Source organism: Vulpes lagopus, chromosome 5 (genome assembly GCF_018345385.1).
Source record: "Vulpes lagopus strain Blue_001 chromosome 5, ASM1834538v1, whole genome shotgun sequence".
In the NCBI taxonomy this organism is placed as follows: Eukaryota; Metazoa; Chordata; class Mammalia; order Carnivora; family Canidae; genus Vulpes; species Vulpes lagopus.
The window spans coordinates 13,889,669-13,905,056 of NC_054828.1; the positions used below are offsets into that span (position 1 = coordinate 13,889,669).

At 47.6% G+C, this 15,388-nt stretch overlaps 1 protein-coding gene and 1 non-coding gene across 4 annotated transcripts in view; both read left to right on the forward strand.

The window, feature by feature from the left end:
• Window positions 1-15,388, forward strand: part of LARGE1 (LARGE xylosyl- and glucuronyltransferase 1) — a 522,915-nt gene that overhangs the window by 172,035 nt on the left and 335,492 nt on the right. The window lies entirely within an intron of this gene.
• Window positions 10,356-10,493, forward strand: LOC121492299. Its single transcript, XR_005988194.1, has one exon. It is a non-coding gene; the product is annotated as a small nucleolar RNA SNORA76 (small nucleolar RNA).

Below are 15,388 nucleotides of genomic sequence, written 5' to 3' on the forward strand. Positions count from 1 at the left end.
TAGAGATTAGACAGAGAAAAGCTTTAGAGATGAGACGAGCAATGAAAACAGAATGACTATTAAAAGGATCTCCCCAAGGTGGAAATAAAGGGTGAATGGAGTGGAGAGGGTGGGAATGGGGATGGACAGCCTGGCCCTTTGGGAAACCTGACTTTGAAGGAATGTGCTTGAAATAAAATTTCAGGACATGATCAGTCAAGTAGTTCCATGTATGGTTTTAGTCATCTTCACCCTTCATGCATTAAGTCTCCTTTTTCATTTGTTGTAGCAGTGAGAGAAGTCAGTGCCAGTTGGTTTCTTCAGTACAGTCATCTGAGCTTGGGATTGTTCACAAAAGAAGGGCGTGTGGGTCACCAGCCGTCGCAGATAACCTGTTGCTAAGAGCCCTCCTGTCCCAGTACAGGTACTTGAGGGTTCTGGAATGGATTTATTTGGTCCTCAAGAGCTCCTCTGTGGTGTTTTTGGATTTCTGTAAGGTTGTTCACTGACCCAAGGAAGTATTGAGTAGGTTGGAAAAACTGGTTCCCGAGAAGAGCTTTACCAACACTGGAAGGAAGACAGCCTTACTCAGTGGTAACAGCTGAGAGCAGATTTACAGAATATTCTTCCAAAAGAGTATTGGAAAGGCCAATACTTCTTCCAAAAGGCCCTTGGGAGAAAACATTGGTGATGGATTCATAGTTGGAGTCACTAATTGAGATATGTCCCCGCAGATTTGAGAGCATTGCACCATTGGATGGCTTGATAGAATTAATGGAAAAAGGCTATACTGTGAGTGGTGAGGAACAGGAAGGAAGGGAGGGAAGCAGAAACCTGCCAACATGACTCCCAAACGGAAACAACTTTTGGTCTCCTTGGGGAGGCAGAGTATAACATCCATAGCTGAGAGGAGTATCTTGTGTATCCATTAGGACTCATTTGGGTACTAGCAATAGAAGAGCCAACCAACAAGTTGAGGCTCAAATAAGAGTGTATTCCTCTTCCCATATGAGAGCTGGGAGGTGGGTGATGGTTGCCCTCAGTTCTGTGGCTCAATAATGTTGGTCCTTTGAATGGGCGTCTCTACAGGTCTTCTGATCTTCTCCTATTTGCAAGATGGTTGCAAGAACTCCAGGCATTAGCAAACACTAAATATTATCCCCTCTACAGCCAGTTTTTAAACATTTACCCACACCCCTGCCTATATATCTTATATTTGTAGCAAGTAACATGTCGTACAAGCTCAATATATATTTTTTGAATGAGTGCACAGGTGCCAGATAAAATACAAGACTGTTAAATTTATACTTCAGATAAACATATAACAATTTTTAGCATAAGCATCGCATGGACATACTTCTGCTAAAACATAATTGGTTTATCGGAAATTCAGCTCTAATTGGGTATACTGTATTTTTTAATGCCCTGAATCTGGCAACCCTAGGACATGGGAGTGACTCTATGGAGCTAGGTTGGAGGGTTTGCCTTTGTTTCCCAAAGTGAGGGCTATGTATCGTGATCCTACTGCAGCATATGGGTTGAGGTGGAGAGTTGAGTGTAGATTGTGCACAGAGTTGGAACAATTTATCTAAAGGGAAACATGAAATTGGAATTAGTAGTTAGTGATGGAGAATTAACTCAAAATTAAATTGTAGATGGTTTGTAACTCCTTGGAGAGATTTCTTAGTATTGGTTTCAGAGCAGTGAAGAGAAAGCCCCCGCCAGCTGGGATTCACAGCATGTCGACGTGGGTCTCTTTCTCCGTGACATCTGTCTGTGATCACATGAGAGATTTGAGCTCTGTTGGAAAGAGTGACAACTTTAGGCTAGCTTGTCCAGTGTCCCCGGAGTTGTAGACAGGGATCTGATCTTTGATCCTTGCCATAGGTCATGTTGCTGGATCGGAGAGCACAGCAGAGAGAATATCTGAATGGGGCACTTGTTTGAAATATGATTTCCTGGGGTCCCACCCCAGACCTACTGCAGGAGATGCCCTGGAGGAATGGGGCTCAGCATTCTGAGCTTTTAACGAGTCCTCAGGTCACTTTGTTGAAGTTTGAGAGCCTCTGTTCTCAACAGTAGAGGAGCTATGGAAGAGTGCTTTGCAGTTTGAGCAAAGGGCTGTCGTGAACACAGCTGGCCGGGGAAACCACTTTGAGACTGGTTAATGGCCAGATGTTACCCCAGCGTTACCAACCTGCCCTTAGGAACATCCGCTTAAAGCGGTAAGATGGCAGGGGTCTGTTGTACCTCCAAGGAGCAGTGGGAGGGCTCAGGGGCTTCGAAGAAGATGGCCTGTTAGTGTTGAAATGTCTCCCATGTGCTGATGCTAAGATGTGGGAGAAGTCTGGTGATAGGGACCCTGGGTTCTAGTAATGACCGGCCCAGGAAGTGGCCCAGTTAACCTTCTACAGCCACTTTCTTTTCTCCAGACCTCAGTGTCTGGTGGTGCCAAATGAGGATTTCAGAGGAGCAGCCTCAGTTCTGATTCTCTGTTTCCAAGCTTCTCACTCAGAAGGTGCAGAATGGAAGCCCAAGGATTCCTGACAGCCGAGCTGGAGTTGGGGTCCCCCATCTCCCACATAGGCTCTTTCCTCTGTTTTGTCGTTTTCCCCACTTCTCTCTCCACTTGCACAGAAGTCCTTCTGACAGCAAGCCTTCAGAGGATGAGAGAGGTCTATCCAGTGATTTGGATTCCAGAGGACAGCCTGGAGGGAGCCAGGAGCATTGGGGGTCCATGAGCTTCTGGGAGACTGCTCCCCGCCCCCCAGCCTCTATGCATCTTTAGAGACCTGCACTCTGTGCATATGAAGTAACCACCGCATGTCCTTCTGGAATCTGTGGTGGCAGATTGGACTTCAGGACTTAGGTTGGACTTCAGGAGGATGTCACAGAGGCCAGAGTGTGCTTGGAGTGGGTCGGACGTCTGTGTGTGGTTGGTCGGTTCCTAGAGAATTTCCCGGGGGGAGTGACAGGCCTATGTGTGAACAAGATGCAAGAGGAGATGCATGTCACAATCCATTTTACCTGGACTTTGTAGGTTACTTTTCTACCCCCCCCCTTTTTTGGATTTGTTTGGTAAATGTGCATTATAGATCTTAATTTAGCATTTACATGATGAAAGCAGTTGCTGCTTGTTTCCCCCAGTATATTGTGTGGTGTCTTGATCTTGCTCATTTAATCTCATAAAGTAGGTATAATTCTTTTCCCCAGTTTACTGATCAGGCCACAGGCTTAGTGAGGGAAGGGGTTTGCCCAAATGTACATAGGGAAAGAAGCCATGATTTGAACCACTTTATCTGACTCTGGAGCTGACACTAATTTTTTCCAGGCAAGGCCGACTTCGTTTCTGGCCTGTCCCCACAGTCGTCGGACCGGAGAACTTTCAGCTGTTGTAGTCAACTGAGTAGAAAGGTAGGAGCCAGTCCCTGGTTTTCTACGCCATCATGCAAGATGATCCAGTTCATGTTACCAACTGGTGGGGGTTCATTTTTAAACACTGAATGTTACAGGGAAAGAGTAAACAGATCTGTGAGTTTTTCCAGAGAAGGGGGTAAAAAAGCCTAAAACAAAACCATCACCTAGAGAATTAAGGAACTATCAGATTGATACAGTGTCACCCTGGTTTGTTATGTCCAGCCATATGTGCTGGCTGGTTGTGTTTAAAAATAAACTACCATTGGACACCTGGCTAGCTCAGTCAGTTAAACATCCCACTGGGTTTCAGCTCAGGTCCAAGATACCAGGATCCTGGGATCGAGCCCCATGCTGGCCTCTGTGCTCAGCAGGGATTCTGCTTAAGGATTCTCTCCTTCTTCCTCTGCCTCTCCTGTGTGCGCACACACACTCTATCAAATAAGTCTTTAAAAAAAACAAACAAACCACCAAACCCACATATACTGGAGTTGACCCCCAAACCGTAATTGATGTGTTTCCAATAGCCAGGGGTGGTGCCCTACATTCGTATACTTGAGGCACAGCAGAGGTGGGGTGGCTCTCAATGAGAGGCTGTTTGGGGATACATTTTAATTTGGTTCCAGAAGGAAGTGGAAATAGCTCTCTCGTTTTTCTTTATCTGATTCAGGGGAAGCAGGGGGAGCTGGAACCTTTTTAAAAACCAACTTCATCCATTTCTTTAATGATTATCTGAACAGCTAAACCTTCTGGGACTATTATATATAATCGTTCTCTGAGCTGTATCCATTCTCCCAGGTCTGTAGATCTATCTATCCCTCTCCTCCTTTTTAAATAAAACTGATTAATTATAAGAAAATAGATGTGAAATGAAGCTTTGAGCTTCTTAGCAAATCTTAGCCCTCAAGTGATATGATTTTGCTCTCAAGATGAAGAGGTTCATAAAGGGGAGATTTCTAGGACAAACAAAACAAATTAGCCACGGGGATAGGCAGTTTTCAGTGGCTGTGACTGAGTAGCAGTCATCGGCACCATAGATGTTTAAGATATACCATCTGTGAGTACACCTGCCATGCAAGGCAAATTCCTGGAGGTGATAGAGTTGGTGCCATAGGAACAAAATTTAATCTTGACTTTGGTAGAGGCTGGTAAGGAATGTGAGGGCCAAGGTTACTGGTCTTTTCCCCCTGTTGTTGTTTCTACTTTTTTTTTTTTTTTTTTTTTTTTAAGACTGAGTATGTTAGTAGCTTTTCTTGCTGGCCTCAGTAGGATGTATGATACCCATGGTGTGTTCTCTCTCTCCCCCTCCCTCCCTCTCTCCATCCTTCTCTCTCAACTGTTGTGGCTCTAAAACCACTCTTGGTTTCCTCCAGTTCTCTACCTGTTCTTTCTATGTCTTGACCACGTTTGGAGCCAAGTCGAAATTTTCTCATAATTTCCCATTGATGATAGAGTGTGGCTCATCTTGTTGCCTAGTGGCTAGACTGTCATTTTGATGTGCTCATAGTTACTGGGTCCCTGGTCTCTAGGAACACTCCTCTCTTGTGCTCTTCTCCTCTTGAGGTCCTCTGGGCTCAAGACTAATCTGATCCTGCGTTCCTCAAGACTGCTTGGATATTCGGGGACGGACCATCTCTCCAATTCAGGTGGCATCCTTACTGGTCCAGTGCCATTTATGTTCACTGGTAGGCATGATATCCAGGTTTCTTGGCTTCCCTACCGAATTAGCATCTGCTATCTTTTTTTTTTTTTTTTTTTAGATTTTATTTTTATTAGAGAGTAGAGGGAGAGGGACAAGTAGACTCCCTGCTGAGCACAGAGCTCAATGTAGAGCTCAAATCCACAACCATGAGATCATGACCTGAGCTGAAATCAAGAGTCATACGCTTAAACGCTTAACCCACGGAGCAACCCAGGCTCCCCAGCACCTGCCATCTTGTTCTTTACTCCACAAAGTTATTGAATAAGACAATGGAAGTGGTTAAAGCTCTCTGGAGTCAAATTACTCCTTGACACATGGTACAGCTTCTGGGCCTGTAATTTTTGCTACTGTTCCTCCTAACTTGCTCAGTACCTGGACAGTTACATAACCATGGTGCTCTGTTAGACCCAGAACTAGCCATTGTGTAGGGCCAAGGGCAAGGATTATGGTTTTAGTCTCCCATTTGATGCTTTGATTTACTGTCTCTCTTCTGAGAATTTTTTGTTCTTTAATATTCTAGCCTTACACTTATTCCTTGGGATTCCTTAAAGGCTTAACACATATTAATACAATTTGTATTACATTATTCTGCATTCTTACATGTTTTTTACCTCCTTGAATTCTTAGAAATGCCTTACTGTCCTGAACTATTGTCTTCTTCTTCTGAAACTGCCCGTGGTAGTTCTTTGCTTATAGAGCTACTCAGATGTTGGTTGAATGGCAGTGACATCCTCCAGATAGGAAACAGGAACGGTAGAATCAGATGATGGTAAAGTTTTCCTTTTTTCCACCTAGAAAGTGTTTGGCAAGAGAAGAAAGTACATCAAAGTAGGTTGGGATTAATTCTAAGGGCAAAGTTTAATTGGTCCTGGTGGTTTCCATCATTCTGTACCTGGACAGAGGCCATTAATTTCAATGGCTGCTTATCACTGTGTTGTTTCCGTAGGTGCTGCTGTCCCCATCTGGGTAGGAGGAAGATGCACTTTAGAGAAGAAAGGTGTGGGTTTAGGTCTCATGTACTCCTCAGCTGTCAAGCAGCTGTCCCAGTGTGTTACTCCCTAGGACAAAATCATGGAGCTTCATTAAAACTGGAAAGGGTCTTTTGACCTTAACTTGACCATTCTGTCCATCCCTCCATACATTCATGCATTCAGCAAATATTGATCAGGAGACTGATCTGCAAGTTTTTTCACAAGGCACCATCAAGAGGCTCTTAGGAAGCATGAAATCCACTTTGGAGAACAGGCATTAATAAACAGGCTGCTGAGAGTTGTGATCCCACAGCTGAATGGCTTGTAATGAAGGTTTTTAAAAATCGGTGCATTGCAATGGAGAATGGGTAGCTGTGCACAGCTCTGGTGTCTAGACAACCCTGAATAGAGGAGAATGAGTCATGATGATAGAAAGTTACTAGCTCAACGACCAGCAACAAAACAGTTTTAATCCTAGAGCAGTCTTGGCGTGCTTGATGCGAATGACTACTTGGGATAAAGTTAGATCTTAGGTACAAGGCCTACGCTCACTCACTCGGTTTAGACCTGTGGCTCTCTGGTAAGCTACCTAACCTTCCTGTGTGTGTCATGTTCCTCAGTGGTATACAGATGATAATGACTGTTAGGGGTTGAATTTTGTTTCTTTCAAAATGCATAGGCTTGAGACATCATACCTGGTACTTCAGAATGGGACTGTATTTGGAGATAAGATCTTTCAAAAGGTATTTGTGGTGAAAGGAAATCACATGGGTGGCCCTAATCCAGCGTTGGTGGATTACAAGGTGGTGTCCTTATAAGAAGAGAAGATTAGGATACAGACACATTCACAGGGAGGACCATGTTTAGAGCCAGGGGAGGATGTCCATCTGCAAGGCCAGGAGAGAGGCCTGAAAAGAAGCCAACCCTGTTGGCACCTTGATCTGGGACTCCAGCTTCCAGAACCTGTGAGAACACATATTTCTGTTATGTAAGCCTCCTAGTCTGGAATACTATCTTATGACTGCACTAGTAACCCAGTACAGTGACAGTCACCTAAAGAGAGGTGCTGTGATTCAAGAAGGTGTGTAATGTCTAGCTTACAGGATATGCACTGGGCAGGGATCCTGACTAGACCGAGTGAGAGGGGTTCAGGTTGGAGTCCCCATCCAGGTCTCCATGTACATGTTTACCACCACGACCACCTTCTCGGGAGGTAGACTCAGTACCTGGTGCACAGTCCCACTAATTACATTCTTGTTCAAATAGCAATGCCTTTTCTTCCATGTGTGGAGGCCAATCATACCACATTGCTGGGCTCTGTTGAAAATACTTTTTCTCCTTCAGACCATGTAGTTGATGAATTCTGAGCCTTTCATCCTAGGAAATGGCCAAGGGGGTTTTTCCTGAGGGTCCTGTGGGGGGTGGTATTTGGGTGCTACATCATTCTCGGCTTCCAGACATCCGGCAGTTTGCTTAGGCACATCTGCCTTCCCATGGCTGAGGCCCAGTCCAGCTGGCATAAGTGCATTGACAGACGTCCATTTGATGGTCTCCACTTGATTCTGTGGACATTTCCCGAGCCAGGTATGCATTGGTTCCCCTCATTTCTATCTCTGGCTCTCTCAGATGTGCTCACTCTTGTGGATTTTTATGGGGGGACTCGCCCCAGGGCCCGCACAGTACTACTAAAATCACAATAGTGACATCAAGCCCTTGGATGTGTGGGTAGCCAGTGGGAGGCAGCTCCATCTGGAAACTAAAAAGGGAAACCACAATCCTCTTCTTTTACTTCTAGATTTTCCTATATCTTTGCAGGTAGACAGGGCCAAGTAGGGAATTTACAAATTGACACTTCTTTTTTCCCCCCAAAGCAGCTTGATTTTTTTTTCTTCTTCTTTTTAAAATTCCTTTGATTCCAAAGAATGGGGAGCAGAGGGTAAGGTTGGCTGGGAAGCCAGAGCAATTGGAAAAAGGAGGGGGGAAATGATGCATATTTGCCTGGAGTCTTGTGTGTTTGGAAAATCTTGGTTGTATACTGCAAATGTAGCCATAAACCCCAGCAAGACGAACCTATAACCATTTCCAGCTGTTAACACCTGGAGATTTTCTAAGTTATGATGAAAAGAGCATCTCCGGTAAAGCCAAACTTGACTTTATGAATTTTGTTATGTGTGGCATGGATGCTTTTCATACTCACCTGAGCATTGCCTGTGTCTTATTGATGGTGGACACATAGTAAAACGGTCGGACTGCTTGTGCCAGGGGGCAGATGTGGTTTCCCTTTAGCAAATGGCAGGATGGCGAGGAAAAAGGCACATCCTTCTAATGCCAGGATGGTAAGGAAGGGAAGCCAGGGTGAGTTTTTCCTTTTCTCCCTCTGGAGCGTTTCGTGATCAGTCATAACATTATTTAGCTGGAATTGGTCTCCTGTGTCAATTCTGGATATCCTGAGATGATAGTATTCGTGATGATGGAGGTAATGATTACTTTTTCAGGCTGCTTTCAACCTGCAGTATCATCAAGATGTGAGCTGATGGGGGTCTGAAAGAATCTAGGATGGTCACTGCCTTAGGGCAGAAAAGGGCCAACCCATGGGTTTCTATTTGTGCATTTTGAGGAAAAGAACTTCTAAGATAGTAAGTTACTTGTGCAAATGATCTGGGACCCAGGTACCCGGTCGTGGTTTGCTGAATCTTTTCCTTTCTTTAAAGCTATTTGGTCAATCTCCCCTGCTGCCTCCAGAGGGGAGTCTGAAATTACATCAAGTTATTTGTTTTATCATTTATTAGGCTTTGTGAGGCCAAGACTGACTTGCCCCAGGTCACACATTGAGTTACTAGCAGAGCTGGGACTTGAACCTGTGACTTCTTTCCCACCCTGATGCTCTTGCCCTTGTAGGGAGCTCCTTCTGCTTTCTAGGAACTGTCACCTTTCTGTTCCATCTGCACTGGGCAGGGTACCCCTAAGAGAGGCCTTTCCTGTTCTCTCCCAGGCTCTGATGAGAAGGCCCCCTCTCAGTCATTAGAGGGACCACTGGAGGCCTGTGTGGGGACGTGGCCTGATCCTTGTGATCCTTGTTCGTGTAGTGGGGAAGCAGCCCTCAGAAGAGGACAGGCATTTGTATGCAGCTAGGCGGACGGCATTGAAATAAACACAGCACTCATCAAACTACACAGCCAGCACATCCCAGGGAAGATGAACCCAAATGGAATGCTGATTTTTCTCACCACCATCTTTAGAAACCAACTTCCTTGGCACCCATCTGGGGGTAGTAACTGTTCGGGGCAGTCTAGCCTTGGAATGAAATGCTTAGGGTTTGGAGACAGTGCTGTGTTCAAATCCATTTGATGGGTAGGTTTATCATTTGTGGAACTGTTGCGGGAAGTCACTTTCCTGTCTTCTATAAACTGGGCCTATTAATGCCTTGCTCAGATTTCAATGGACTCCCTGCCAGTGGGCTTGGGTAGATGTGCTGGTTTACATAACAAAGAAGTACCCAGTCTAGTTCCTGGTCTCTGGTTGCCTTAATAAGGAAAAGCTGTTATAGCAGTGTGGGATAACTCAAAGATCTGAATAATTCAGCAGACGCAGCAGAACTGGGGGATTCAGGGACTCAGAATCTTCTCCCGGGCCTGTCTCAAAAGCACTCAAAATTGTAAGGATGTGTTGGGGCAGGTTGCTTCACTTGACACAACCTCACTATTCTCATCAACCAAATGGGGCGAACTGAGCACTGTGTGCTGTTGAAATGAGAGCTCGGAAGGGGAGGTGGCCAGCCCCGCGTGGAATTAAGGCAGGGCCCCATCAGCTGCTGGATCTGAGTGGCTGGCGATGCCAGCGGTGCTCTCGGGAGAGTAAGCTGCGAGTTCACCATAAGAACTATAAATTGTGCTTTTACCCTTTAACTCAGTGATTCTATTCTTAGGAATGTACCGTCCCCAAATATAGATCCTAAAAGAAAAGGGGGAGCAGGGAAGAGTGGAGCCTGTCAGAGCGGTTCCTAGCAGTGCTGTTTAAAATAGCTCCAAATTGAAAACTCGGCACGTGCCCGACTCTTTGTCCGCCCTCTGCGGTGCCTTAACGCCACGCCGGGAGCCCTCCGGGGCCGGGGAGGGGGTCGGAAGTGTGCAAAGCACGCCTGGCTTTCAATCTGTGGGCTCTCCACGTGGTGAAGTCAACGAACCAGTGTTTTAACTGAAGCCGAGAGAGGACCAGGGATTGTTTGGAATGGGTTCCACAGCCTGCGGGGCCCCCTTCTCTGGGGGTCCACTGCTTTGGAGGCTGCCCAGGTGCTGCCTTGGAACCCCTGTGGTGCCTGGCCCGTGGCCTCAGGGAGCTGGTGGCGGTGCCAGAGCAAACCCAGCTTGTTCAGATCCGGGGCTGCTTACGTGCCACCTAAGCAATCCCTTTGGCAGCGAGTGACGTTCGGCAAAGGGCGCAGCTGATGGAGGCCCCGAAGAGGTATATGTGGGTGAGGGACGTGCTACACACGCGCAGTGGGTGGGAAGGGTGCAGAGCCTGGAGGCTGGCTGCAATTTTACATTTAGAGGCCTCTCCGTGTGCAGGCAGAGACTTGCAGAGATTGGGGGGCGGATGGCGCATGGGGTAATGGATTAGCTCCTCTGCCTGGCTCTCTCTGATGGGCCCTGTGCCTTGTGACCGCAGCGCCCGGGGAATGGCACTCAGTCACTGGAGACTCAGGGCCACCCTGGCACTTAGGGTGCAGCCCAAAAGGGTGATAAGTGTCCTTCTTCAGAGGATCGTGGGGTGGGGGGTGTCTCAGCAAAGGAAATGTTCACAAAGCTTTTGGCCCCAAGTGGGCATTCAATATACATTGGTTGCCTTCCCCATTCTGGAGGCTCAGGCGTGGGGGTAGGGAGGGAGCATTTGAATGGGGTCTTTTTAGGCACAGGGTAATCATCCATTCATCCAGGATTTTGCAGGAGCAGATGAGGGTGGGAACTCTCAAGGCCCAGTCCTGTCCAGCTGTGTGTCTGCACCTGCACACTCCTACCTGATTACAGCCCACCAGTATAGGTGTGTGTTTTCAGAAACATTAGCATGGCCTTTGGGGGGCCGGTAATAGAGTGACATATTCCAGTAGGTTATTCCTTCTTTTCATAATGTCATTACAGTCCATGGTAAAAGAAATGAGTCCATAAAATGGAGAATTAGACATGTGGTAATTCCTGAGATTTAAGATCTAAAAATGTGACGATTCAGTGCTTTAGCACGGGCAATCTTATTATATCATCCCTCTGCTTAATATCCGTTAGCAGCAGCTCCACGTTGAGGATAGAATGGAAACTCAGCCTGGTGCACAGATCCGTTCGTGGTTGGGCCCCTGGCTGTCCCCTTCCTCAGTTTCGTTTCTGGGTCACTTTAGTTTAGCATTCCTGAGGATGCACCTCCCACGGCATATGTGTATTGATTTCCCAGGACTCCTGTAGGGAATTCCTGCAGACGTAGTGGTCTCAAGCACCACAAATGGATTCTTTCGTACCCCTGGAGGTCACATGTCCAGCACCAGTCCCTCTGGACTGAAGTCCAAGTGGCAGCAGGCAGGGCTGGTTCCGTCTGGGGGCTCTGAGGGACCATCCATTTCTTGGCTTTTTCTTGGCTTCAAGTGGTTGCTTGCATTCCTTGGCTTGTGACCCGTTCCTTCCCCTGCAAAGCGTGTTGCTCCCATCTCTGTCTCGGTGGCACGCTGACTCGTCCTCTGATGCCAGCAGTTCCTGCCTGGCTCGTAAAGATCTTGTGATGGCATTGGGCCCAGGAGGTAATGCAGGATAATCTTCCCACCTCAAAGCTCGTTAATCATACCTGCAGAGACTCTTTGGCCTTCTATTGTAGCATCCCTGGCAACCTCGGGATTAGCCTTGGGCATCTTTGGGGGACCGATATTTAGCTTGACCCAGTGTATTTCCTTGGTCCCTGGACCCTGGACCTAGTGTTCTTGCTGCCTGGGACACCTCTTCCTGCTGCCTGGATGAGACTCCTCCCTATTCACCCTCCAGAACCTAGTCCCCGAGAACTACTCCTAGCTTCCATGTAGGCTTATTTGCCTGCCTGTCCTTGGGGACAGGGATTGCATTGTCATCGCCTTCCTGTCCCTACCCTGTGGACCAGTTGACTGTACTTCATGGACACAGGATGATGGATGCCCAAAAAGCAGGGGCCAGGGCGGGACCCATGCTGCCCACCCTGGAGGCATCCAAAGGGAGAAGCCCTTTGTCCCGATTTCCGCACAGCCTCGTTGGCCTGGAATGCATTTCCTCTTGGGAACTGCAGTCCCTTGGGCCTCAGCGTGTCAAGGTCCCATGTTTTCCTGTCCCTTCAGCTGTCTATTTCCCTCTTTGTTGGGCTGCAGTAGATTAGCCTCGGTAAAAGCGAATAGACAATTTCCTATTAACATTTATATTGCTTTTCTTTTCTATTTCTTGGCGAGGCTCTGAGGGCTGGGATGGCTGCGGAAAATGTTCTTTCATCTAAATAATGTCCCTGTTGGGGGCTGGATTCCGGCTTTTCGCTGGGCTGTGGAGAAGAGTGGGTGGGGTGGACTCATGAGCCCAGGAAGAACTAAGGCATGGAAGCCAATCCAGAAACTGCAAGTTAGAGTCTGTGAATGTATGTGGAGCACCCACCAGGGGTCCATTCCCACGCTAGGTCTTGGTATGAAGAATTAGTGCCTAGTGTTTATGAAATGGGTACTATGTGCCACACATTGTTTCAGGTGCTTTAATTTTACCACCTCCTTGGCTTCTTGGAACTCCCTTGTGAAACATGGGTCCTGAGTTTTACAGGTGAAGAAACTGAGGCAGAGAGAGGTTGCATTTTGTGTTCAAGATTACACTCTAGGAAGTGACATGGGCTCCAGAGCTCCCTGTTGTCCACCTCGGTAACAGAGAAGGCCCAGCCCAGTCCCTTCTCCCCCAAAATGCTCATGGTCTGGAGGTGACATCTGAGCTGCCAGTGCACTCAAAGGTTAAGTGGGAGATCTGCAGGGCGTCTGGGGCTTGAAGGGCAGTCCAGGCAGAGGGAATAATGAAAACAAAAGCAGGGAAGTGTGAAAGTAATTATTTCGTTCAGGGAAGAGTGAGTAGCAAGCAATTCAGGGTAGTGTAGGTTGCTTTGAAAGTTGTAGGAAGGGGTGACTCCATGAGACCTGGGAAGGCAGGAACAGGTGCTGAAGAATGTATTTCCCACTCTGCGGTCAGATGATCTCACCTCAGATCAGAGGTGAGAAGGAGGACGTTGACAAGAGTGCCTCTCTAGCTGTCACGGGCATACACATCTCCTGGTCGTAAGCCTCAGGTGGGCCTCAGAGTCGGCTTCTCTGACCGGCTTCTCTGACCGGCTCCCAGGTGATGCGGATGTGGGGCGTACCTGGGCCACACTGCGGGGGTGCAGGTGTGTGGGGGAGTGGGCTGGGTGAGGATACTTGGAAATGAGCCCCGCCTGGTGCTGTCTGGTGAAAGGGTCGGACGGCTCTGTGATAACGTTCTCAAGAAGCGTGGCAGCAGATGGAGAAGCGGATGGGGGCTTGGGGCAAAGGGGTCCCGTGAAGGAGGAGGAGGAACCCCGAGTGCCGCAGATCAAGAGGAGGCTGGTGGAAATAGTGGTGAACTGGGGACAGTGAGGTGCCACAGCATGTGACAACTGTCCCCAGCAACAGTGGCTTAACCCAGAGGGAGGTTGATTTCTCTCCCACATCCACGCAGTCAGGACGTTGGCATCCTTGGTTTGATGGCATCCTTCCCTTCTCGGGACACTCGATTTCGGCTTTGCCATCCTCAGCGGAAGGTCGAGCACCTCAGCATCTGACGTGGTGCTGGAGCAGCAGTGTCCTCCCCGTAGGCCGGCAGCCAAGAAGGGACCGGAGACAGGCTGCCAGGGTGGGCACACGTGGCCCCCGGCAAACTGCCCGTCAGTGGCCTCCCCGAAGTCCCAGCGCCACACTCAGCTCTGTAGAGGCCGTGGGAGCGAGTGTTTTCTCCGGCTGCTTTGCTCTCCTGGATGTAAGCAGGGTTCTGTTCCTGAGCAGGAAAGGGTGAATGGACGTGGAGTGGCAACGTGGCAGTCCTTGCCACAAGCAGAATCCATGACGAGGACTCAAAGGGCGGGAGGTGTCTGTTGAAAGAATCAGGTTCTTAAAGTATGTTGCAGAGTCACGGCCCCTTAGGTTCACAGGACTGTGACTCTTCTTGTGCCCCTTGTGTGTCCTGGTTCCTTAGGGTGAGTGTCATTCTCCTTGTCCTAGAAAACCTGTCCAAACCTTCTTCCCTTAGGAAGGTCAGCTCCACTGCCACCTCCTCCGAGAAGCCCACCAGGACTCTTGAATCAGAATTTATCCTCCATCATCTGAACAGAGCGTGGTGTTAAGCATCTCTGTGAGCCGTCACCTCATTCTGTTTTGTGTTTTACTTAGTCATTTGCACGTGTACCTCTTTAGGATGTGAGGCACATTCAACTCCCAGCACAGGGCCTGGTGCACAACGCATTCCTAGGACATTTTAGTTCAACTTGCATGAGTAGTTAAGCTTGAGTGCTCAAGCTGATGGCACTGCGTGTTTTTCTTAGAGCAGTGCTTTTCAAACTCTAGTATGAATCAGAATCAGCTGGAGGGTGTATTATACCAGCCTCCCCCTTACCCCGTTTCTGATTTAGTAGGTCTTTGGTGGAGAAGTGGGGGCTAAGGATGTGCATTTCCCACTAGTTCCCAGATGACGCTGATGCTGCTGGTCCTGGGACAACCCTTTGAGAACCACTGTCCTTGAGAAACACAGATTTGCTGCTTTCCTCCAGGGGAACCTGCATTGTAAATCAGGCCTGGCAGTAGGACCTGGGCATTAAATACAGATAAAATAAGCCCAGGGATAAACCAGCAGAGAAATATTTGGGGTCAGGGGTGCTTCAGAGCCTTGTTTCCTAATTTTTCCTCAAACTAATTCTGTTTCATCTAAACCTAGATGCTGCCAATTGTAAGATGCACTGTTACTTTATATAAAGCCAAGAAATTAAAAAAGGCTTTTAATTAAACTGCGACACAATGCTTTCTTATCCTGCTCAATCTTTCTTTTGTACTTACTGAAAGGGCCCTTTTAGACCTAATTAGATGGGTTTTTATCATATTTTACTGCTATGCCTACATATAAAGGAAAGTATTGGCAAATATGTTGGTTCTGGTGTTCCTAAAGCTTCTTTACGTTGAGTCTCACTCTTCAGCATGCTTTCTTGGCTCCTTGTCATTGCTGCCTCTGTTTTGCTGCATTGTGTCTTCTCCCTCACCTTTGTGAGCATCAGATTTCCTATGAATGCCCCA